Raw genomic sequence first — 27,242 nt, 5'->3', positions numbered from 1 at the left:
TAAATAATTATCCGTGATAATCTTATTTACATTGGCGTTCACCCTTACACCCAAATACACAGCTGACTCCACATATCTTTGATCTACCTTAATGATGTTATTCATACAGATTATCTGTGTTTTTTCCTCATTCAAGCGATAGCCTGACCGTCCACCAAAATCCTTAGCCAGTTGACATAGCTTAACCACAGCTTGTTGAGGATCCGTAGTTATAATTGCCAGGTCGTCAGCATACACCAACAATTTAATAGTATAACCATTAAGTATTACTGGGGTAATCTGTTCGGAAGCTAAGATTTTCTGAATTAGAGGATCAATATACAATGAAAACAAGATCGGAGAGCAAGGGCTGCCTTGTCGAGTACCCCTTCTAATTATTAGTTCCTCCGCTCGTTGGCCCATGACCGTAACCCTCGCCACCGGGTCCCTGTACATCGCCTTGATAGTTCTCATACTCTTGTTCCCAAAACCTCTTCCGGCTAGAATGCCCCACAAAAACTCCCAGACCACGCGGTTGAATGCTTTCTCCTCGTCGAGGAGGATCATGGCCATCTCTCCACCCGTAGCAGCAAGGGCATCAAATAAAGCAATAGCACGTCTTGTATGGTCCGTAGTGCCTCTACCTGGCACAAACCCATGCTGCCAAGGGGAGAAAAGTCGGCCAATGATCCCCCCAATCTCTTCGCCCATACCTTGGAATATAATTTCGTGTCCGCATTAATGAGCGAAATCAGACGATATGAGCCTGGGTTAGTTTTAGATTTACCCTTTTTGTGGAACATGACAATATTTGTCTCTTTCCAGGAATCTGGAATTAGACCTGTACATATTATGCCATTAAATAGATCCAAGAGAATTGGGGCAATCTCTTCCTTTAAGCATTTATATACTTCTAGGGGAATTCCATTGGGGCCTGCAGCCTTACCGGCTGCTTATTCCCTCAGCGCCAATCTTATCTCGGTCAGGGTCAGGTCACGCTCCAACAGTCCCCTACTACATTCATCTAGTGCAGGACCATCATCATGCAATTCTAGGCTTTGAGCAAGCAACCCACCCTGCTCATCATACCGTTTTTGATAGAAAGATTGAAAAACTCTTAGTATATCCATTGGCTCAGTATATTTGATGCCGTCTTCCTGTATGCTAGAGATCGAGTTTTTGGTCCTCTCCTGCCTGATCGGGAGTGCCAATGCCCTTCCTGCCTGCTCGCCCGTCTCGTAGCGTTTTGCCCTAGAGGACTGATATTCTCTGTTCTCCTTCTGTGTCACTACTCCCTGAAGGTCTGCTTTGATAGTGGCCATTCTGTTTAAACTTGCCAGACCATCAACCCCCTGCCCAATTTCCTTGATATGCTGTTCTTCTGCCACTGCCAACTCCCTGATCAGAGTCTCAACCTTCCTCTTATCCTCCTTCCTCAATCTAGCTGAGAAGCTTTTTGCTTCACCCCTTAGAGAGACCTTGAAGGCTTCCCAAACTCAGTTACGGGACGTGCTGTAGCGATTTGCCTCGTAAAACTCCTTTGCCCATTGTCTAAGATGTCCAACAACCCTGTCATCCGAAAGAAGCTTTCTTTAAAATGACCAGCTTGTTTGTCTCCTCTCAACCTTATCTACTTCACAAGTTAAGATCAACGGGTTATGGTCTGAAACCGATTTAGGTAGCTTCGTGATATTTACTTTGCTAAGCTTCTCCGAAGATAGCAAGAAATAGTCCAGCTTAGAATATTTCTGACATGGGTAAGAAAAGTAGGTAAAACCTGGGTCAATAGGTTCCTTAGCATTCCAAACATCCTTCAACCCATGTGATCCCATGAGTGAGACCAAAGCCCGAAGCACTCTCGGTTTATGCCCTGAATAGCTACCTATCCTATTCCAGTCAACTGAAATATTCAGGTCACCACACATGATAATCGGTGTTGGCCAATCTGCAAGCTCTCCCTCTAATAAATCAAACACATCCGGATCATCGTGGTTTGAACCGTACACTATACACATCGTATATCCAAGAGTCAGCTCGGCTATTACCCATCTCCCTGAGCTATCAACCTTAGATCTCTTGGCGCCACCTAGAGTTTGTTTAGCCAAAATGGCAACCCCGCTAACTGATGAAGTTTGCGAGGAACAGGCCAGTAGCTCTTAGCCCCCTATGTTCAGTAGATTTCTTTTTGCCCAGGGAAGGTGGGTCTCTTGCAAACACAAAATATCAATATTGTTATATTTAACAAAATGGCCCAATCTTTGGCACTTCCTCCAATCATTTAACCCTCCAACGTTGAAGGTACAAATTTTAATGTGTGGCATAATCTTGGATTAAATTTCTCTGACAAAAGAAAACAAAAACCCAATACTTATCTGTTGTTGTCAATGAAAGAACGTGATTGAGACCGAAGACCTCGTTACACCATAACATCTCATTTTTTACTTTTTCCTCCTTCCCGCCCGACCCCCCACCTCCCACCCCTCATTCTCCCACCCTCCCCAGCCTACACTTCCCACCGACTGCCCCCCCCCACCCACACACCCACTCATGTGAGGCGCTCAGACCTGGTCTGTGCACGTGATGGTACGCGATTGAAGCAGTGGAGATGAAAGAAACAAAACCATGCATATACCCTGCACCCTGAATATGAATAAATGACAATTGAATACCTAAACGCCACAAGTACAACACGCCCCCTACACCCACAGTTTATGATACTAGCGATAGTCTAGTTATCAAGCCGATCATCTTACATTAAACATCTCGTGGGACAGAGAATTTATTTGAGCAAGATCAGACCACCTGAGAATCTAAATATTCTTTGGCTTTGATTTCTGAGGCGAAATACAGAGTTCTTCCACCATTAATTATTTTCAGTTGAGCCGGGTTGATCAAATATGCCTGCATTCTTTTATCTTGAAATGGTTTCATCAACTGCCTCAACCTCCAACGTCTCTCCACTGTTATATGGCAGAAGTCGGCACAGACAAAAAACAATATCCCTTCAACAGCCTTTCTTGAATCTGGTCTTGCTCTTTCCGATTAGTGTCTTAATGTGTTTACTGTGTTGTTTCAATAAAGTTTAATTGTAAGCTTCCATAGTGTATGTATGATGGTCATTTCTGTCCTGACACATGCATGTCACCAGTTGCAATTTTGCGACATCAGGTGGATTATTTGGTACATGTTAGGTGTAGCTGGAGTAGCAAGTCTTTGCCTGGGGGTGGCCCGGGATGCTCATGTATGTGGTGGCAGTGGGTACAGTGACCCTCTTGGTTGTCCGGTGGGCATAATCAGTTGCTCCATGGCATCTGTTGTTCTTCTGGTGGGGCTCTGGGCTGAGCTCCCTATTGTAGCGTAGGCTGCCATTCGAATTTACACCAGGTCCGAGCAGGTGTAAAATTCCTGCTGTTAACGTGCCTTAATGCGTGTTTTGTGTTCTTATCGCCAATCTCTCTGGTCATTGTGAATGTCGAGGTGTGGTGTTGTTGTGGCTTTTGTCATGGGAACGCCTACTCTGCATCTCATTAGCGATAGTTGCAGGGGTCCTCTGTGGCGATGTTTTTTGCAGCTGCTATCACGGGAAAAGTGGTGCTGTGGGCACCAGCTTGTGAATGGTGGGGTAAATTTATCATGCATAAAGTGCAGTTAATTCCGCGATAGCTCCTTGTGAATATGCCCCAAGGTTCTATACCTTCAAAGCTTGCAAGGCATGCTATAACAGTACCAACTGTAAGCAGGTTAAATTATCAAAACCTCAGAAACCATTTACAATTTCTAGACACCTGACTTGTAAGTCAGACTTCTGTGTATATTCCCTAATTTGCCCATGCCCTCTGATATACGTGAAGTAGTGTGGCTCACTGGTTAGAGGCGGCAGACCCGAGAGCAGAGGACGGCCCGGGACCAGGGTTCGATTCCCGACGCGGCAGGTTTCTGGACCAGGGTCAGCGGACCAGGGGCAGCGGACTCGATAAGTCTCTCGCCTCGGTGCCCACTCTGATCAGAGATCACACTCGGCAACTCTGGGCACTAGCTTGCCTCATCTTCACTAACGGCCCCATCAGACCGCCGGGGATGCTTGGTCTCACCCTGGAGATACCCATTAAGGGACCATCTCTCAGGGAAGCCAGGAAGGGTTTCGCAGCGGTCGAATCGCGGGGACACGCCGGTGCGCGTAAAAACCCAGCGCTATATAAATGCCCCTATTACTATTACTATTACTATACATCGGCAACACCATCCACAGGGTGAAAAGGCACATTTTACAACATATGCAGGCAATCACTAACGATGATGGCTAATATCCTCTTGCCCGTCATTTTAAAGCGTGCCACAACAAAAATGCCTATTTACTTAAATAGTGTGCCCTAGACAGAATTCCTATTTCAGAAAGGAGAGGAAACAGGATTCGTGAGCTATGTTGGCTAGAATCTAGAAGGATTATAAAATATGATACTTTGTACCATGAGGGCATCAATAAGGTGAAGCATATATTTAGGTTAACATTTGAAAACTGTGGAGGAGTATTACGCTGTTTTTTATTAACCCCTTCACCGCAGCACAAATGTTGCCGCGGCCCGGGGGGGGGGGGGGGGGAGGGGAGCTTGTGACAGAACCACTCCGTCATGAGTCACGGGTGGCGTGTGCTCATGATGGCGTTGTTCTGTCATGGCCCCACCCTCTCATTAATCCGCCTGCACAGGTGGGGAATTAATGCTGTGTGGGCGGAGCGGCAGCCGCATGACCGAACCACGCCGTCTTGAGCACACGCTACCCGTGGCTCATGATGGCATGGTTCCGTCATGCGCACGTAATGGGTTACATCCTGTATGAATGCCTCTTAGGTATGATGTTTGTTTTTAAATGGTAAATCAGATCTTTACTGATCAGTGCACATGATTTTATTCTTTTAGGAGACAGAGTTAATACCTTGTTATGAAGAAATTGGGAACTGAGGCGGCTCTCCTGGCGGTAACTGAGCTGGCCAGGAAGCAAATGGATCAAGGCGGCACTGCAGCAATTATGTTGCTTGACCTCAGTGCCGCCTTCGATACCGTTAACACCAACATTCTTCTTCACCGCCTCAATCAGATCGGAATTTCTGGGAAGGCCATGCAGTGGCTCCAGTCATTCCTGGAGAATCGATCTTTCAGGGTAGTTGAGGGCACTACTCACTCAAAAGTCTGGCCCTTGGATCAAGGTGTACCTCAGGGCTCCTCATTGAGCCCTACTCTTTTTAATATTTACATGCAGCCTTTAGCCGACATAGTGCACTCCTTCGGCATTGATATAATAACCCATGCCGATGATACACAATTAGTTGTATCCATGAATCAAGCAGATTCTTCCCCGTCCAACCTAAGAAACTGTCTGGTAGCGGTAGCTCAATGGATGGCCATCTCGCATTTGAAATTAAATGGCGAGAAAACTGAGCTTATGGTGCTGGGCAATCCAACCATTCCCAGCCCTCTGTCAGATTGGCCACCTTGCATGGGGCCCATACCCCAACCGAAATGCCACATAAAGAGCTTAGGCATTTGGCTGGACCCCAACCTCAGCTTTATGCAGCAGGCTACCACTCTTTCTGCCACTTGCTTTGGGCTAATGCGTATGCTGAGAAAAGTGCTGCCTCTTCTTCCTTTTGAAGCCCGCAGAATAATGGTTCAAGCCATTATCCTGTCCCGTCTGGATTACGGGAACTCGCTATATTTAGGTGCCCCCGCATTCACAATCAAAAAGCTACAGGTGATCCAGAATGCTGCAGCTCGCCTCCTGCTGGGCCTCAACAAACGAGAGTCAGTCACCATTGCCCTGAGGAAACTGCACTGGCTCCCTGTTAAGGCTAGAGTGCTATTTAAATCTCTTTGCTTTATGCACAAAGCTATGTGGAAGAATGCCCCTACTATGATCTGTTCCTTGGCAAAACCATATCTTCCTCACAGATCCCTAAGATCCAGCACTGCCTTTCTGGCTACTGTCAGCAAAGTCAGACGGACAAGATGGGGCGGACGCTCCTTCTCCTGGAATGCCGCGAAGGAATGGAACTCCCTGCCCACCTCCCTTCGCAGTGAACCTAGCCTTCTAAAATTTCGGAAGGCTTTGAAAACGCATCTGTTCATTTAATCTCTTTTCTTTTCAGTATGACGGTACTTAGCGCTACGAGGCCTCCGGGTTGTTTGCGCTCTACAAAACCCGATTAATAATAATAATAATAATAAAATGCATACGGGCATCTGCGGATGGTGTCATATGTTAACTTGAATGTCATGTACTTCTGTTAAGTGGAATATGCCAACTTGGGCTGAACTGAACAACATGAGAATAACCATTACTGCAACATATAGAACATTGAGCTCCCAGAAATTATTATGGCCCACTTAAGCGGAATTGTAATATTTATTGGACTTTTTCCTTAAATAAAATGCGGTATATGGTGGCATATCACTATTAATGGTTTCTCCTGACAGCGACTATTTGTATTTATCATGACTTGCTTGACTTATTTGAGTATGAATTTTTGTTTCCACTTGGAACACTGTATTAATTTATATGAATTCACCATCCCAAAATGGATGCCATGTTGACTATACATTTAAGGTAACAAAGTAGTCCTTTGTTAATGTTCACACTTTTTTGCACTATATGTTATGGGTAAAATCAAATGTTAAATTGACCCGTTTGAAAGGAAGGGCTGTTCCGAAACACATCAGGCATTGTTTGCCACGTACTTGGGATTGAATAAACCATGTTAAAAACACACTTTGGGCTCAGCATAATCTTTTATGTACTGTGAGAAGGATTGGCATTTTTGATATATATATATATATATATTACCTACTGGCGGTCGCCAGTAGGTATATATAGTTAGGATTTTTTCTCTATGGGATTTTTGAAAATTCTATGTCTAATAACTTTGGCGTTTGTGGACGGAATTGGCTGAAATTTTCAGGAAAATGGAACATTTTGTTTCTGAGCAGCCCCTGACAATTTGGGGGGGTTTCATCAAGGGGGGGCCGAGAAAAAAGGGGGGTCCCAAAACACGTTTTTCCCATGTTAATTTCCATAGGGCGGTTGGCCTCACTGTTAGCTCGAACGGCTGAATGGATTTGTACGAAACTTGGCAAAATTGTAGGGACTGTTAGCCCGATGTGCCTTTGCTAGGTCTCAATATATGTGCTCCAGTGGATTTTGAGTAATTTAGGTTCAAAAAAAGATATATATCTGGGCGGAGCCTAACCACACATCTGATTTGATTGGCTGTCAGCACTTCATCCAAGAAGTGTTGGCAGCCATCTTGGGACCAATATACATGATAGCACCTCATTAAAAAGCATTGTAGTTAATAGAGGGTTTTAGGACTTTAGTTACATTATAAATCATTTGTTGATGGTACCATACTCGTTTTAGGAATTGTGGTGGGTTCTAAGGTGATTTTACCATGTGAAAAAACCTTCTGCTGTGATATCATGAATATTGTTTGAAAGAAAACTAATATCTCATGATTTTCCCACAGTGGTTTGGAAGGGGATCTATAAGCTAAACTGAAAGCATATTTTCTGTAAATTCACATTATCTTTCTCAGTCATGTGAAAATGAAGTCTGGCATTCTCAGTAAAACATGTACATCCAACAAGGACAGAGACTGTCAGTTGATTCCTTTGTGTTCTACTGCAGCCTCCTAGAGTGTTCTAAAGAACAACTAGAGCGCTAACAGTCCTACTTATTACAAAGGTATGGCACACCTGAAGCCATCTTGATTGGAATAAAGTGGTAACTCTTAAAACATTTAATTTAAAAAGAAACAACATGAGGGGGTATATTTTACCATAGAAAGTATGATTAGTGCTGCAGAATGAAAAATTAGGGCACATTTTGAGTGACTTCTCAAATCCTTTTCTATTTCATTAAAACATTCTGACATGCAGTCTCCCAAAATGGCCACCAGAGACAAAAGAGCCCAAATGTAGCCCAAATATCACCCAGATGTAGCCCAAGTATAGCCCAATGACAGAATGTCCCAGAGTGTTCTAAAGAACAACTAGAGCGCTAACAGTCCTACTTATTACAAAGGTACAGCACACCTGGAGCCATCATGATGGGAATAAAGTGGTAACTCTTAAAATATTTAATTTAAAAAGGAACAAAATGAGGGGGTATATTATGAAATAGAAGGTATTATTAGTGCTGCAGAAAGAAAAAATAGGGCACATTTTGAGTGACTTTTCAAATCCTCTTCTATTTCATTAAAAAATTCTGACATGCAGTCTCCCAAAATGGCCACCAGAGACAAAAGAGCCCAAATGTAGCCCAAATATCACCCAGATGTAGCCCAAGTATAGCCCAATGACAGAATGTCCCAGAGTATTCTAAAGAACAACTAGAGCGCTAACAGTCCTACTTATTACAAAGGTATGGCACACCTGAAGCCATCTTGATTGGAATAAAGTGGTAACTCTTAAAACATTTAATTTAAAAAGGAACAAAATGAGGGGGTATATTTTGCCATTTGAATTATGATTAGTGCTGCAGAAAGAAAAATGAGGGCACATTTTGAGTGACTTCTCAAACCCTCTTCAATTTCATTAAAAAATTCTGACATACAGTCTCCCAAGATGGCCACCAGAGACAAAAAAGCCTAAATGTAGCCCAAATATCACCCAGATGTACCCCAAGTATAGCCCAATGACAGAATGTCCCAGAGTGTTCTAAAGAACAACTAGAGCGCTAACAGTCTTACTTATGACAAAAGTATGGCACACCAGAAGCCATCTTGATTGGAATGAAGTGGTAAGTCTGAAAACACTCAATTTAAAAAAGGAACAACATGAGGGGGTTAATTTTGCCATAGAAAGTATGATTAGTGCTTCAGAAAGAAAAATTAGGGATCATTTTGAGTGACTTCTCAAATCCTCTTCTATTTCATTAAAAAAATTCTGACATGCAGACTGAAACATGCACTTTGAATACCAGCAGCAGACGTCCCTGGTGAGCAGTAGCTTTACTACTGTGATCTAATGTGCAACTAGAGTGCTAACATTCAGAATTTATGGCAAATGTGTGACACATCTGAATGCCTTCTTGATGGAACCAAAGTAAACAAGCTTTGAAAATGCAATAGATCTCGCCCTCGTTTAAGTTAAAGCCATTCTGTTTGTAATGAGGTGGCTTTTTAGCTTTGCTTTTATAAGTGTTTTTTCAACTTTCATGTAAATAACATGCATCTGTATGCATATAAGTATATGTATGCATGCATTTATGTTTGTATTTATATAGATATACAGATGATATATGTTTATATATGTATGTATATATATATATTCACTGAAAAAAACATAGGTTATAGACCATATATAGTTAGGAATTAGCATTTACAAAACCTTGAAAATTCACTGAAAAAACCATAGGTTATAGACCATATATAGTTAGGAATTAGCATTTACAAAACCTTGAAAATTCACTGAAAAAACCATAGGTTATAGACCATATATAGTTAGGAATTCGCATTTACAAAACCTTATTTTACTCACACAAAACCATTGAAATTCCATATATAGTTAGTTGCACTAACTATATATCGCGCACCCGCAATCCACTGCTGATGATGTCACATATTACATCATTCATGACATGGTCAGTGACATCACTGATGACATCACTGATGACATCTCAAATGACATCACTGATGACATCACTGATGACAACATCCAGTGACTGTATGTTTCTGTAAAGTTAAAATATGTCTTACATATTGAAGAATGAGTGGATGTATAAGTGTCTGGATGAAGGATTTAGTAGGTGCATGACTGACTGTACGAGTGAGTGATTAAATGTGTCTCACTGAGTGCATGGGTTAGTGACTAAACTGTCTTAATTTGTGCATCATTATGTCTGTTGTTCTGTAAACTGTTGCATGTGTTGATAAGTAGCTATATGAGTAACTATATGGGTTATTGATTGGTTGCCCAAGTATTTGTATGGGAGACTGAGTGTGTGTGTGGGTGGCTGGGAGGTGTATGACTCTGTGCATAGATGTGTGAGCAGTTCATTCACTAGATGTATGGTTTCAAAAGTGCATGTGGAAACAGCTGTATGGGCGGTTGACTGTGTGCATGAGTGTATTGGTGAGTGAATGGATATCTCAGTGCTACATGTCAAAGTAAGTACATATGTAAAACACAGTACATGTGAGAGTTGACATATATAAATAACTGTGCATAAGAGCCAGTGAATGTGTGAGTGGCTGTATGGATCATTGTGAACTTGTATCAGGGATTGTATAAGAGAGTAAATATGTGTTAGTATATGTTTGAATAAGTAAAGTTTGTATAACTGTATAGTTGAGGAAATGGAGGTGTGATTGATTCTTTGCATAACTGACTAGGTGTGTGAGTAACTCCATGGATGAGTGACAGTCTGTGAGTGTCTGTTTACACTGATTGTATCTAAGGTTATATTAGAGTCTGAAGAGGTTCATCGTATTATCACATGAATGATATCATCAGTGATGTGATCAGTAATGTCAAATGAGATGTCATCAGTGATGTCATTTGAGATGTCATCAGTGATGTCATTTGAGATGTCATCAGTGATGTCATCAGTGATGTCACTGACCATGTCATGAATTATGTAATATGTGACATCATCAGCAGTGGATTGTGGGTGCGCGATATATATTTAGTGCAACTAACTATATATGGAATTTCAATGGTTTTGTGTGAGTAAAATAAGGTTTTGTAAATGCGAATTCCTAACTATATATGGTCTATAACCTATGGTTTTTTCAGTGAATATATATATATATATCAAAATATCAATATACGGAAACTAGGTCCTAACTATAACTACCTGATTAAAGTACCTACAAGTAGGTACCGATGCAGAATCTAAAATTCAACAGAAAGACTCTGTTCCCCTTATCTGAGAAATGTACACCGTCTCCTCTGTAGATATCTTGCATGTAGTAACGCAAGTTAATGTGGTATATGGAACCCATACCATAGTCTCTCAGAAAAGCAGAAACAGATCCTTTTGGGACCCCCTGAGAAGGCCTAGGGGGTCAGGGGCACTCAACCCTGCCCCCTTTTCACATTTGAACTATTACATTTCACTCTCTTCTGTAATTAAACAAAATGGCGGCGATAGGGTGCATCAGAGACAGACAGTGAGACAAAGGAGGCATGAGATGAAGAAGTAATGTCAAATACACATTGGAGAATATATAGTGGAAGAAGGGAAGTAAATATGAGTAAATCTGGGGGGCGGAGCTAGCCGCGACACGAGATGGCAGCGTTGTGAACGAGCTCCTCGGGGAGGCCGTTATAAATCATCCCAATCCTGCATAAAGCCGGGTCACTCCAACCCACAAATGCAGCCGAGAGCTGTACAATCGGCGTCACATACCCGACCAGCAGCTGAGATTGCTGGAGCAAGGAATTACAAGGTTTTGGTCTCCGCAGCCAGTGAGGCCTGCGGTGGCCTGAAGATCGTGCAGCACCAGGCCACAGCACGGACGCAGGCTGAGACGAAGTGCACGCAAGCTGGCCTGAGGAGTGTGAGAGGGACCGGGCGACGGGTCCACAACAGCAGACCATGCTAGCGGGCGGGGAAAGACTGGTGCCCCACGCAACCCCCACAAAGTAAGTGCGTTTATAAGAACAGAGTGCAAAAAAGCAACGTAAGCACCACGGACACCCGCAAGTGGGGAAAGCGAGACGAAGCGGGGGTGTAGGTGCTGAGACCAGCTAACGGTTGTTGAAAACTGGGCCACCAACAGCGGTGCAGCATACAGAACCGAAAATTAGAGCACATGCCGAAGTCCTACACCTGAGAATCAGCACAGCACATAACGCATGCTGGGGCATGAAATCGCATTCATGAGCACTGCTGGATCTGTCTAAACTGCCAAAACCAGCATAAAGATCCGGCGTCACGAGGAGGAAAAGTTGACCCTTCATAAACAGGCTAGGGGCGAGATCATACGGCGCTATAGACGGGCGTTCGAGAGAATACGCCACCGCACAGAAGAGTTGAGGAGCGCCCGAAAAGCCCCAGTCTGTGGAGACGACAAGACCTGTAGAGACTGGGGACGTATTAGCTCAGGGTACAAAGGCCACGTTGCTGCACTGGGTGAGCATCGAACGAGCTCGGAGACCTACGACATTCGACGGTAGACTGCATTGACCGGGCCTCATTTAGCGGCCTACAACAATTGCGAAGTGCGAAGCCCGTCTGGGACAGCGAGATGAGTGCAAACAACCGCGAAACCGTCAACATGGGCAAACCGGACAAGTCTCAATCCAAAATTACCTATGAGGCCCAGAAATAAAAACACAGGGACAGTCGGACATGGATCAGCAGGTGCACCTACCAGCAGAATCACAACCCAGAGAACTTCAAGCGGATAATGTCCAATCGATGTTTCTATCCATACAGACATCATTTTCGAACATAGATGGTAAGATCGACCCACTCACTCACAGACCCTGACCTACAACTCTACTATAATTGTGCACAGGCGCAGCATGCGCATTACTGGTTGCAACCACATGATTATATACCACATATAGCGGTAGAAACAGACAGCGTCCGCCCCAAAAAACTGACACAATTTCTTGCAGACACAGTAAGCTACTACCCAAATGAAATGATTCAGCCAGTCAAATGCACTTCGCGGGCATGGCACAAACTTGCGGTGCTGGCGCAGAAACTACCTCTATATGCGCCGGCACTCCCACTAGCGAATCACCCCAAACTGTCGGTGACATATGAACAGAAGATGAGTGGAGAACTGGGAGACATGGGCCTCCGGACGATGAGTGCGATGTTTCGACATTACATGCTTATATCCCTACAATGCCCAGAGTTAAGCGCCCACAAAACGCTATTAAAAATGTTTGCATATCATAGGCTGAGAGTGGCGATTAGAAGCTTATATGGCACATTCCCGCATGAACAGCCGACTCTGCAGGCCCTGCAAATTTTAATAACTGCGCCAACACGTTCAAACTTAGTCACCAGACTGTACACGGCATCCCAACATGAACAGACGGAGGGCGCAAATAGATCACTTCTTAGATTGGAAGAGCAGACGGGACTGAACATATCGGAGGAAGACTGGGATTATAGTTGTGCACAGATGAGGTTACTCATATCAAACTGTAACCTGTGCATCATACATTTTAAATTATTGCACCAGGCGTATTATACACAAGTAAACCTACATAGGTTCGGCCTCAGAGCTGATGATAAATGCCGGAGGTGCATGTCACCCCGTGCCGATTTCCTCCATATGTAATGTAATGTAATGTAATGTAATTTGACTTATATAGCGCACAAATCACCCGAAGGTCTCAGGGCGCTTGCTTAGGGAACCCGTCCTGGTATTCCCTTGTGAGATACCCCCGGCAGGGTATCCACAAGGTGAAAGCCAGGCATCCCGCCGCGAGGGGCCGTAGTGGAGATTAAGCAAGCTATTGCCCAGAGTCGCAGAGTGTGACCCCGTGAGTTGAGTAGGCACCGGCGCGAGAATTAACGAGTCCGTGGAATTTTGAACCCGAGACCCTGCCGCGTCGGGAATCGAACCCTGGTCCACGGCCGCTCTCAGCCTCCGGGTCTGCGGCCTCTAACCACTGAGCCACACTTCTCCACTCCATATGTCATGGGCTTGTCCTGAATTACTGAGCTTCTGGCATCAGGTGACGGCCGCCCTTACACACATATTAGCTGAAAATATACCAAACTCCCCACTGATATGTCTGTTGGGAACACACAGGATTAAACAGGGTAAGAAAAGGAAGCTGCTGGCAGTGGCGCTCTTGTTAGCCAAAAGACGTGTTTCAATCAAGTGGGGCAGCAAACGGCCGCCTAGATTTAGCAACTGGATGTCAGATATGCTGTACTGTAGGGACATACGAGGAGCACTTACCACTGTCCTCCAGACCAAAAGACTTCTGGCAACCAATTGTAGATTATCTGCATTCACAGCGGGATGTAATCTGAGAGAAAGGGAGATTTCGCGAACAGGCACAATGAGGACTATGCACCTGGAGGTGGATCAGGCTTTCACTGACCCCCGAGGGTGGGGGGGCCGTGGTCTCAACTGTCCTGGAATTTGATTGAATGTACAAGATGATCAGGGCCAAATTGTGCAGAATATAATGGACAAAGTTGTAAAGGAGTACGGAGTGAAATGCTTGATGACACCACTAAATATGCATCACGTTTGGTGATCAGCGATGTTATTGTTATTTAAAAACACATATCATGCACACTGTGTGTCTCTGTCTGCTGTTCTGGTGAATAATAAATAGAAAATAAAAAAAATAAAAAAAATGAGTAAACTTACTATGTATGAATATGTTGAGGCAAACGCAGAGCTATTTACACGATATCTTAGGTATTTTCTTTAAACAAGTTTTAGGTGCCACACAGGTGACGTCGAACGTCCCAGTACGTCCAATAATGAAGACCTGCGTGTTTCTAGTGAGCCACTAGACCCATCCCTGTAGGCACACCATCTCCCCTCAGCGCAAAATAAGGGTTCCAACACAGAATTTAGTGATTTGATACTTCAGTGTTTTTATTCTTCAAACTTTTTGAAATTGTTTTTCATTCATTGTTTCTCATTCCATTATTATCACTTGATTTATGTATGTTTAACATTCGACATTGTTAGGATCACTTCCAATGCATTTTGGGCATATGCTTCAGCCCTTCGTCAGGGAATAACACTAAAACAATAAAATACGAACATAGATTAAGTAAACGATGTATGTATGGTGTGTGGATTATTACTGCATCATGTTTTCTACTATGTGTGTTAGACATCACTACTTTTCTGTGTATTATAAACACGAAGATGTTGCAGGACCATATACGATTTAAAGTTGCCAAAGTGGGGTGTCACCAAACAACACCTCTCAAACCTTAATACCCGTGAATTGAAAAGTATGGCGACCCACACCTTACTAAGTGAAACAAAAGGGGATGATGGACGGAGCGCTTGAGCAAATCAAACACTCACCCCCAGTCAACTGATATGGGTTTAATCCATCACCATTCTTTAGCTCACTCAGCCACCCCCGTTCAGACATGGCCATATGCAAATTAGTGTGACCCTGTGCCTCATTGGAACAGTCCAGCCTGAACTGCCAAGCCATATCTTCCCTGAACCGGAAACAAGCATCCTGGGACCAGTTTCGGATTCATAATACTCATCAGCCAGGCTATCTTGAATCCAGTGGCCAAGTGAGCAAGGGACTCACGACTGAGCATACCCAGCCAACTTAGGGCGAACAAAGCGAAACAAAAGGGGATGATGGACGGAGCACTTGGGCAAATCAAACACTCACCCCCAGTCAACTGATCTGGGTTTAATCCATCTCCATTCTTTAGCTCACTCAGCCACCCCAGTTCAGACATGGCCATATGCAAATCAGTCTGACCCTGTGCCTCAGGGGAACAGTCCAGCCTGAACTGCCAAGCCATGTCTTCCCTGGACCGGAAACAAGCATCCTGGGACCGGTTTCGGATTCATAACCCACGCCTTACTTACATGTCCCTTCCTACCATTTCATCTTCTGTCTCAAAAATACAAGCTATAAAAGAAAACGTTAACCGTCAAACATTATCGTAATGGTTTTGTGTTCCGTTACGAGATTCATGCTATTGCAGTCATTCTGCGCTATGATGTCAAACTAACCTTATCCGTGGCGTCTTGTAAACTGTCCTAGTCTCTCCAGCGTATGTCCGCCTGTTTGGAATGCAGATAGCGTCTACCGAGTCTATTTTGTGTTCCCCCAATAGTTTCAAACAGTTTCGATCACATGACCCACTAGAGCTAAACAAAGGACTACATTCTCACTCGTACTATTTTGTTGCCAATGTAACCTTCGATAAAACTTTATTACTCACACACCAAGAGTGATGTTATCTGGCGTAAGACTGTTCTTAATGTGGTAGATGTGACTACTAGCTCGGAAATCTCTAAATAAAAAATCTATTTTATGAACAGGAGTGATCGGTGGTACTCGAACTCAAACCCTTCGGTATTTCAAAAGACAGGGCAATAATCGTGTGGATCGGTGTGCAGAGCTACAGGGGGATTATGTTGTGATGTGTAGCAGTGTTCATATAGATGCATACAAGAATGTAAAAATGTGAATATCAATAAAATAGAACAACTCACAAACTAAATTAGTTACACACATTGCAATAACTACAATGTTGGTCAAGAATATTTCATGGGTTTTCATAGATAACATGACCGTTCAATTCGGTCATTGAGACCATATGGGTTCTGTGAAGACAGGTTTTGTATCCAATAATTCTCCCTTTGTAGGAGGTATTTAGTATTGTCTCTTCCTTCAGCTTTATCAACAGTCTCTAGTATTGTAAATTTAAGTTGAAATATATTGTGATTTTCTTCCATGAAATGGACAGCAATTGAGGATTTTGTATTTTTCGTACGTATGTTTGATTTATGCTCCGTGAGTATGATCTTGATGCGTCTCTCAGTTTTGCCAATATATAGTTTTCCACAAGGACATTTTAGTGCATATATGACATTTGCTGTGTCACAGGTAGCATTTACCCTTAATTTTATTTTGAATCCTGTCATTGGGTGATTGATCTTGTTCCCCTTAATTATACTGTTACAGTTTCCACAATTAAGACAAGCTTTAGTTCCTTTGAATATTTCCGTCTTGGGTGATTTCTGTTGTGACATCTCTCCTAAGTTACGGGCTCGTGTGTAGGCAAATAATGGAGGGTTTGCAAATGCTTTGTTGAAGTCGGGTTCAAGGTTCAATATATTCCAGTGTTTTAAAATGATTTTTCTAAATTTTGTACTAGCTGTGGAGAATTTAGAAACCACTACCATCCTGGTCTGTTCCTTTTTTTCGTAGTTTTCAGTAATTCTTGTCTCTCGATTGTGTCAACTCTTTTTCTTGACTCTTCAATAATATTTTCAGGTTACCCTCTTTTTCTAAATTTAGTGGCCATCTCCTCTAGTCTCACTTGTCCGTTATTTTCATCAGATGCTATCCTTTTTATTCTCGCCATTAGGGAGAAGGGGCGATGTTTTTTCAAATTAGGTTCGTGAAAACTAGAAAAGTGTAGCATATTGTTTCTATCCGTGCTTTTAATGAGTAGATCAGTTTCAAAACCTTTGTTGGTAATTGATACTTTCACATCTAGAAAGGTGACAGATGTCTCTGAAATGTCCCATGTCAGCTGAATACGGTCATCAATGTTGATAAATTCAGTTAGAGCAGATTGTAATTCCTCTTTGGAGCTTCTTCATATGATAAATATATCATATATATACCTAATTAGTAGTTTTAGGTTCAATTGCCATTCTGTTTTTGCAAATATATGGGTTTCCTCATAATCCTGCATGAAGATGTTGGCATATACCGGTGCTGCCGCCCATGGCGGTAATACCAGATGTGCTAAAACAGATTCAGAACAAATACGGTCCAGAACCTGCTTTAACTCTTGGTATGAAATTACTGAAAGACTTCAAGCAGGTTACGGCTATATTACTAGCCAATATAAAAGGTGAAGCAGCATCTGTGGCGATCCGCCAAAAGTTGAAGGAAACAGATATAACAGATCAACCAATTGAGCTTGCCAGAATTATAGAAAAATGTTATGAAGAATTAGGTAGAGACAGCTTGGGTGGAAAACCAGTAAAACTCCAACTGCTCGAAAATCCTGAAAAATGATTTATTAAAAATAATTCAAACACTCCTAAAAAGAACTGGGATGGAAATAAACAATCCACTCCCAAGGAAAAAGTTTTCCAGTCCAGAGGAAGGTCTCCTCGACGGAGGGAAAGAACTCCGACTCGAGAACACCAGTCTCCCCAGAGGGAGCCCTCTGAGAAAAGATATAACCTTAGAAATAGGGATAACTTGAAAAAACCTGATATATATCAAAGTATTGATACACGTCCCTCTCGATCTTTTTCGCAGAAATTGGAAAGAAGAGGATGGTCAGACCCAGGAGAGCACGCCAAGTCCAAGGACAAGGAACCTGCTCAAAATATAAAATCACAATTTCCAAGAAAAAAGGTAGCCAGTATTAGAGTAATCGAACATGCCGAGAATACTGAGGACACAGTTGAAAAATGGGGAGTGGGCACAAACAATGCTAGACAGTGCAGCAGAAGTCAGCATAGTTTGCAAGATCCTGATTTATCATCTGGAGACAGTGGACACGAATGAATACATTCAAATTGAAACTGCAGACACCAGAGTTGGCGAACCTCATAAGATATACGAAATAACATTGCGTATAGAGGGAGATAAGACTAGGAAAATAAGGGGTCTATTTTCGGATAAGCTCTCAAAAGGCTATGACATCCTGCTAGCTGAGAAAGATTGGCCCCCAGAGTTTGTCAGGGAGTGCCCTCATGGCGAAGAAATTATTATGCCTGCCTTCTAGAATCACATTCCGATTCACAAGAAATATACTTATGCAAGGAAATGGGCAGTTGCTCAGGTACCTGCATTGTATAAGAATCATGTAGGATGGGATGAGGACTCTCCTCCTCACAAAATCCAGTTAAAAAATCAACCGACTGCACAAAGGCAGTATCCAATTAAGCAAGAAGCTAAAAAACAAGTCAGGGAGATTTTAGATCAACTTGAATACCAGGGGGTGATTTTAACATGCACATCTCCAATGAACAATCCTTTGTTTCCTGTCTCCAAGCCAGACAATTCATATCGTTTAGCCTTGGACTACAGACACTTTAACTCATGTTGCAAAACATTTGCAGTACAAAATTCGCATAGTGCTGCACTGATGAATAACATAGTTCGCAAGAAATATAAAATGACATTAGATATATCTAATGGTTTCTTTTGTCAAAATATTGCACCAGAAAGCAGGTACTTGACCACTTTCTCAATAATGGGGTCGCAGAAAAATTTCTGTAGGCTCCCACAGGGGTTCAAGAACAGCCCAGGATTATTCTCAGCCAGAGTAACAGAGTTACTACAAATATATGATGATGAGGCATTATCTTATGTCGATGATATCTATTTAACAGATGACGACTTGGAGACTCACTTGAAAAGGGTGAACACCATAATACTTGGGTTCGAAGCAGAGGGTTACAAATTCAACTTTAAAAAGTCTTGAATTGCCCATCTGACAGTATTATTTTTAGGATACGAATCATCAAGCGAAGGAAAAAGCCTAGCGGACAACTTCTTAGAGAAGTGCGCGGTACTCCAAGCACCAAAAACGCTGAAGAACTTACAATCGATCCTAGGCTTCCTGAATTTTGGAAAAACTTACATTCTAAATTATGCGGAGAGGGTTAAACCTCTCTACGAACTAATTAGACCTGATTTTAAACAAACCAACTGGACTCAAAAACACACAGAAATTTTGAGGTCATTGCAAACAGACATGTTAGCAAAAACGAAATTAGACACACGTGATAACACACGCAACCTTGTAATTCGAGTCATCCCAGGAAGATGCGGATTCACGTACCTGACCTCTAATGAGGGAGAAAAGGTACCAATTTCTTACAAATCACACTTGTACACAAAAGCAGAAAAAACATTCAGTCTCGCAGAAAATACTGTGAAAGCAGTACAGACTGCTATAGCTAAAGAACGAGAACTAGCACATGGCAAAAGTATCAATGTCCTTACAGCGGAATCCGCCTTCGAGGCGCTATTCAGTCCAGTAAACTTGCCTACAGTTTCACTGGATCCAAAATGGATACAGTGGAAAGTTCACTGGCGGCAGAAGACGTGAAATACTATTTTGCTCCACAATTTAAAAAACTGAATGATTTAGAATATGAACAAGAATATCCTCTGCCATTCGAAATTCTGCCTCTCCAACAAAACTCTTGTATAATCTATACAGACAGATTCATACAACATTACACCGTAGAAGATAAAACCTACGATGCAGCCTGTGCGATTGTAAAAGGTCGCTGGCTGTGCGGTAAATTCAGACCGAAAATAACAAAAACTGAATCAGTGAGAATCTGTTCGGCTCAGAGAACTGAAATCAGATCTTTAAAGATGGCGCTTGAAAATGCAGAACGTGAATTCCCGACACTAATCGTGTGCGATTCGCATTGTTGCGTCGATTCTTACAATAATAAATTACAGAGCTGGGTTCAAAATGGTTTCAAAGATGACACAGGTGCCATAATAAAGCGTAAAATGCTTTGGAAACAAGTAGCTCTTTTACAGAAAGAACTACAAAAGACTCACGTGATACACACTCTGAGTCATCAACGTGGTGGCGTTCACGTTGCAGGGAATTCATTGGCTAATACAGCCACATCGGAAGCAACTAAAGCGGCTTCCGTAGCCACAAAAAAGCGTTCAGAAAAATACATAGACAGGGAAACTATGCTGGCAGTAAAAAGGTCCTTAAAAGGCGACTGTGCAGCACTACCCATAAACTATCCACTCAATTATGCATACGTAATTGATGCAAACTCCGTTCCTTTTGCTCGAATCCCTGGAGTGGGGGATAGAGGAATTCCAAACAGGAACAGGAGAAGCTTCCTATTACAGGAAGCACATATGGGGTTGGGTGTGAGACACCAAACAATCAAGGAATCTCTGAAAGAATTACATTCAGAATACTGGTGGCCGGAAATGGACATAGATATTCATTATTTCGCAAAAAATTGCGAAGACTGCAACAGAGATCGCAGTGGAGAACCGGCCAGCGTAGTGTCAGGAACCCTAATAGAAAGCATAAGGCGATCTATACGCATAATCAAACAGGAGAAGTGCATCCCAGTATATGTCATTTAAGACTACATTCACTTAAAGGATGTGGCCCCAGCGCTCGGCTGACGCCAAAACGGTTATATAAGATCTGCGAGTCTTTATCGGCACATACGCAATTGCAATGTTCCATTCTAACCAGGGTCCTGCTTTCAGCTCTCGAGCTTATAAGGAGGCCATGGCCGGCATGGGCGTTGAGTTGCGATACTCTTGTCCATCACACCCTGAGGGGAACAGTGTGGTTGAAAGAAAAAAACGAGACATAAAGCAATCTATAACTCCGAAGGTATTAGGTTCGGGTGATGGGTGGGTCAAACATTTAATAAGTGTCCAACTTAGTCTAAATAATTTGCCAAGAAATTCTCTAAAAGGTTTCAGCCCATACGAACTATTGTTTGGAACTAGAATGCATGTTCAGGACCTCGATAGTCAGGCATCAGTGGTAAAAGATAAGAATAAAGAATTTGAAATCAAAGATCGTTTGGCTGTTTTACAGGACTTGAATGAAACAAGAAAATCCTTAAGCAACATAAAGTTAAAGCAACAGTCAACTACCACTGAAGAGGCACCACCAGCCCCAGCAAGGCCTGTCTGGATTCCAAAGATTGGGGATCTAGTCAGAGAGAAAATAGGAAGTTGGGCCTTTTTATAGAAAAGCAGTACCTGTCTTGTCAATCAACGGAACGAGATCAGTAGTACTACCGCCCCTTGCTGGTAAAAAGGAATACAGAGTTGTATCAATCGACCTGGTAAAACCACAAACAAGTGGCCTATGATCAACAGTAGGCCCAGTGGACTCCTGAGAAACAACGTATTACCCAAACTTGCAACAATTCAAGAGGTTCAAACTAAAGGACTAATCATATTTGATAAACCTACAGTGCACAGAGAAGGACTATGAAATAATCCATGGAACTCGTGCCTCTTGAAACACAGATTGAAATAGTTTGTCGTGAATCACCAATCTACAATGAGGTGGCATCAGAATGTGCTACTGAAAGACAAATTGAAAGAACAATTCCAACAATTGACAGAACTGCCTCTGGCTACTTCATCAACTTCGATACCTTTTCTGAAGATCCAAGCGACCCTTAAGTAACGGCAGAACAAAAAACCTTTAAAGAAAAAGCTACATCTACTAAATGAAATCTACCTAATTTCTCCATGGTTAGAGTTTTGGTTTGGGCTAGGTATGTTTTTCCTCCTGCTTTTCTTGTGCTTTTCATCATGATACTTTGTTTGGGAAAATTCATTGAAGGAAAATACAGTTCACTGGACACAGCAAGTCAGAACATCAACTTAGTCCTAAAACCACACAGATCATCTCATGTGAAGAAAAGAGAACTGTCATCAGTAAATGTCACAGCCATTCCAATACCCGGCGGGGTAGTATGGGACAAGACTGACTATGAAGTATATGGCCCGGTTGAAATCCTGAAGTATCCTCACCAATTCAAGGTTTCATTAAGTGACGTTATAAAACCAAGTACATTTTCTGATGATTATGATTTTGAGAGTATCAACCCCTTCCATGCTGGGCCGATTCTGCTCGTGTGCTAGGCTTTTAAAGAATCAATGGCTTTATGACGGCCCCCAGCCGTCATGAGCATACGAGAACCGTGATGCATGACGGATGGGGGCCGTCATCAGCATGGAAGGGGTTAATAATATGATGTCTGATTTAGTGTTGTCAGCTAGATTTACAGAACATAATTATTTACATGGTTCGTCTAATTATGAACAAATGTATTGCTTCTCACATTATGGAGACCATTACTTACGTAAATCTGCACAACCTAGAAATGTTTTTAAATATAATCAATGGGAACATTGTGCTACTCCACCTAAAAGTAGTTCTAAAACATTCTATGAGAAATTCCAGTACTTCTCAGGGTTTAACACAAGTGATGCAGAAACGTTTTATTATAAACTGTTGGATAAAACAGGGACGAAAACCATGTTGACAAATACAAAGTTGATATATTCAGAAGCATTTTATGAAAAAATGATGACATTTAGTTTTGATTTTTGGAAAAACAACATTGAAACAAAAACCATCTGGGGTACAAAAGATTGGCAGGTACACGGATTAGAAGCATTATTTCAAGCCTGCATGATCCCAGAACAAATAATGTTCTTAAATGACACAATTCAACAGACAACCTGTCTTGGCCTAGCTAAGATTAAGGACCTTAACAAACCGTCTATTCGAAAGCCAGTACCTGATAATGCAACCACAGATATTGAAATAGACGTATCTAAAATTTTACATCAAAACAGAACACATCCTGATTGGAAAAAGTGGTTAATCTGGCCTATTGACATGAATAACTGTCAAGATAGATTCATGAATAAAACACAGGGGTTAACAATGACCAGACCAGACCCTAGATACTCCCAGAGACAACATCCAGGGATAGTAACACTACACAGTGTAGGGAAGCTGTGCCTTGAATGGCTAGAAACATCCACACTGGCAGAAATTAAGCAACACTTATCTTTACTTAAAGATGGTGCTGATTTGCGCAATTTCATTCTGGGACCACGCAAACAGCGTCAAAAACGTTTCATAGCGGCAAGTGAATATGCGGCATACAACGAGGCTTGGAAAGTAACACAAATTGAAACAGCTGAAAAAATACGAGAAATTGATTGTATTAATTTAGAAAAATCACTTTCTGTTGTGGACAATGGGTTAATGACTCTGTCCTCCAGATTATATTATCTGGACAGTATTGTATCATCTGCCATAGATATAATAGACAAAGACTTGCTGATGTTACAACATGGCCAGTCACAATTGCGTTCTATTATACAGTTAGGCTGGATGCTGCAAAATCTTCGTTCAGGCTATGTGCCGTGGCGTTTAATCAACACAACGTCATTGTTTTCCATCTTTAACCTTACTGATAAACAAATCAGCTTGGCACAGAAAGGAGCAGACTATACAATCCTGAGCATCTAAAATCTTGATAGATTACCATTGACCATGTCAGAAAGTCCTGTCATTGAATGGATAATACACGAGATTATCACAATTCCGATAACAACTTTACGATTTAGAATGTGCCTTGAATATATACCGACTGGCCAGTATGAACGTTTAGGTAAAGGGTACATTAGGTCAATATGGAAATTACCATATACACACACATGCTATAGTGACAGCAACAAAAATGTATTTCTTAGTGGTGAAAATTGCAAACATTCACTAAGCGGTATACTTTTGTGCCAGGGTATTAATTTACACGGGGCCTGTGAAGGAAGTTCAAACAACCTTTCATGCCACCAACATGTCACACCTGCAACGCAGATAGAGCCTTTCTTTAAGCAACTCTCTAACGGGAGTTACATTCTAATAACGGATCACAGCAGTTGTGGCCTCTTGCCAGGGAAAGCATATCTCGTTCACGTAAGTTCCATGGTCACTTGTTGTATGCAAGCATTGTTTCCAAACGGCCCTGGAGACTCCGAGACTCCCTTATGGCCTTGTTTGAATGTCTCTTCTATACGAATTGATACTTTAAGCAGAATGAAGTCTGTGCTTTTACAGACAACAGTGCCCATCACGTCATCAAAAGAGACGTATGATCTCCAAGTTGCAAGGACGGCTTCGGAGATACATGACCTTTTATCAACAAATTGCCCCGTGCATTTCACAGAAATGCTTAGCCAAATTCTAAACATGTCAGATGCCATAGGCATCCCAGGCGTATTTAAGACGATTTTCTTGGGACTGCTAACACCATTCAAAGCAATTCTGGGAATCATTCCTGATTTTGTCCATTCTGTCTTTGGCGGCATCCCCCTTCTTTCGGGACTTGTAGCAGGCATTTTATTTTTGACCCTCCTGCTCCGATATGGCAAGCCAATACACAGACATGACTCCAGCAGGGATGGGAGAAACAATCCTAGCAGTATGCTACCGGGACCGGATAACTAGCGTCCTTGGATTAGCCAGGCTGAGAGATCTGAACATGACCTGGTTTCTTTCATTCAGACCTATATGGCAGACCTGCATCTTACCTGTGCTTTGATGTATGCTATGCAGAGATGAATGCATGTTGAACACCTGTCCTGCACTTGCATCAGCAGTACCAATGGATATTGATACTTTGCTAAGTCCTGTAACGGCTCATGCATTGTGTTGTCCCCAGCGGCTACCAATCCTGATGACGGCATTCGTTGAGACTCCTGTGCTACGACTAGGTGGTGACAGTGGAGCGAGAAATAAAAGCAACATCACCCAGGTACGACCTTCTGTGAGCAATGCTGAACCAGACGTTGAGGATAGCAATCATTCTCACACCTGCCAAGTTACAGCGTTTTCGAACTTGGTCGAACTGTCACCTGATTTTGTAGACCAGTTCTTTGAGAGCCTGTCTGATATGATGTTCTCCCATGAACAGAAACAATAATTTTGGAAAACATTCCGACACACAGCGTTCACATGAACTCTGTATTCGGCCTTAAATTTTAATCAACAAAACTACTGGAACTCTATTCCTTCGTTCACCATGAATTTTTTTTTTCCGGATTGAACTTTTTCAAAATATTCACCTATTCTTTTTCTTTTCTTTGCTTAAAGTAGACCTATTCATAAAGAACAGAACTTCTATTTTTAGTAAATCTAGAGACAAAATAACTTTTCCTCAGCCTCTAGCACATTTTACAGCAAATGCGTTTTATATGTGATGCAATTATCTCGCCATTCTTTTCTGTATAAAGAGATATTAAATGTGTAATTTTTCTAGCAATGTTGTTCAACTGATTGCTTATGCTATAATTTTTGAATGATTTCTATGCTTAATATACCGTACAGTAACTATATTCTGATGTATTTCGAATACTCCATTTCCAATGCATTATGCATTTTGGGGTGGGTAATGTTACATGCGCATCTTATTGCTTTAGTTTTTAGTAATTTGATGGACAAAAATTTGTGGAGTGGGTATCGTGTTCTATCTAGGACCCCGATCAATACTGTGACCTTATGCCCCCATACGGGTATAATCCATTCATGCCCCTATCATGGCACGAAAGATCAGACCCATATTTCAGCCATATTTCAGAAACTCACCTCTGCAGCTCATTACAGTACATGACACAGCAGAAGCCACTATCTTAGATTCCTAGATTACACGCCGAGTTCTTCAACAAGATAAAACCCCCAGCAACCTGGGAAAGCCCCGCTTGCTTTGTTTTTATTAGTAATAGAACTCTAATGAGCTCTGTAAGAACGATCACTTCCTAGTGACATCTTTATTGATGTCTTATGTCCAAAAACATACGTCAAACAAGGCACCTTTCAGGTATAAATATTACCAACGTTGCCTTAAGCAAGAGCGATGGTGTGGTGAATACAGGAGCAGAACAGCTGTCCCGTGCAGAGCCCAGCAGATGCAAGCAGCCTGCGGCGCAGCCCCTCCTCCTCCTCCTTGAAGCGCTGAGAGAGACGCTGTCTTTTCTCCTGCTGAGAAAATCCAGCTCCGGCGTTTCCAGCCTACTCTTGCGAGTGACTGGGATATCGAGTCCTGGAAGGAGATAAAAGCACTCCGAGATTCTATTCCAGAGGCATCGTGTTGACTAAACCCTTAGAGAGAATTCTTGAAGCAAACCTTGGCAAAACCAACTTAACTTAAACTGCTACTTACTCCCTTGCAAGTGTTAGGCTTAGGTCGGGTACACTGGGGTAGGCATAGATAGAAGCACCAGTTGAGTACGTTAGCCTACTGTATATATGAATGTATATATTTTACTCATTTTAAACCATTGTATGGCTAGGAAACCATATCGATGCTTTTACAGTATTATTTTGCAATCCTCCTTTTACTGTACACACTTTTTATAATAACAAGTCTTGCAATTGTGGCAATTCATTTCTCTTGCATGAGAAGAAAGACTGTTCAATAAATAATACCTTTTATTGAAAACGTCCATCTCTCTATTCTCTGCATCTTGGTGAAAGTAATCTGCACAACTGACTGAGTAAAATAACTGTCTATTGTTTCACACGACTCTAGAGATTGACTCTTATTCTAAGGAGCAAAGTTGTCATGTTTATGCGGTTGTTGGAAAACTGAATCCCTTCTTGTCTGTGCCAGGGAAGCTGATCACTTCCTATTCAGTCAAGAAAGTTTCCAGTGACCTCTGAGCTAGTTGGTACAAACCCAATTAAGTTTAGCATAGTCAATAGAGACCTGGAAGACCGCACTTCTACGTCTACACTACTGTTTATGTTATTCCAATGCGCAGGGCCTATAGGGAAAATAGGAACTACACTACAGAATTACTGAAAACTATGAATAAAAAGGAACAGACAAGGATTGTAGTGGTTTCTAAATTCTCCACAGCTAGTACAAAATTTAGAAAAATCATTTTAAAACACTGGAATATATTGAACCTTGAACCCGACTTCAACAAAGCATTTGCAAACCCTCGATTATATGCATACACACGAGCCCGTAACTTAGGAGAGATGTT

The sequence above is a fragment of the Lissotriton vulgaris genome, chromosome 4_1 (assembly GCF_964263255.1).
Source record: "Lissotriton vulgaris chromosome 4_1, aLisVul1.2, whole genome shotgun sequence".
NCBI classification, from domain to species: domain Eukaryota; kingdom Metazoa; phylum Chordata; class Amphibia; order Caudata; family Salamandridae; genus Lissotriton; species Lissotriton vulgaris.
Note: the sequence above shows the minus strand (reverse complement) of the source record.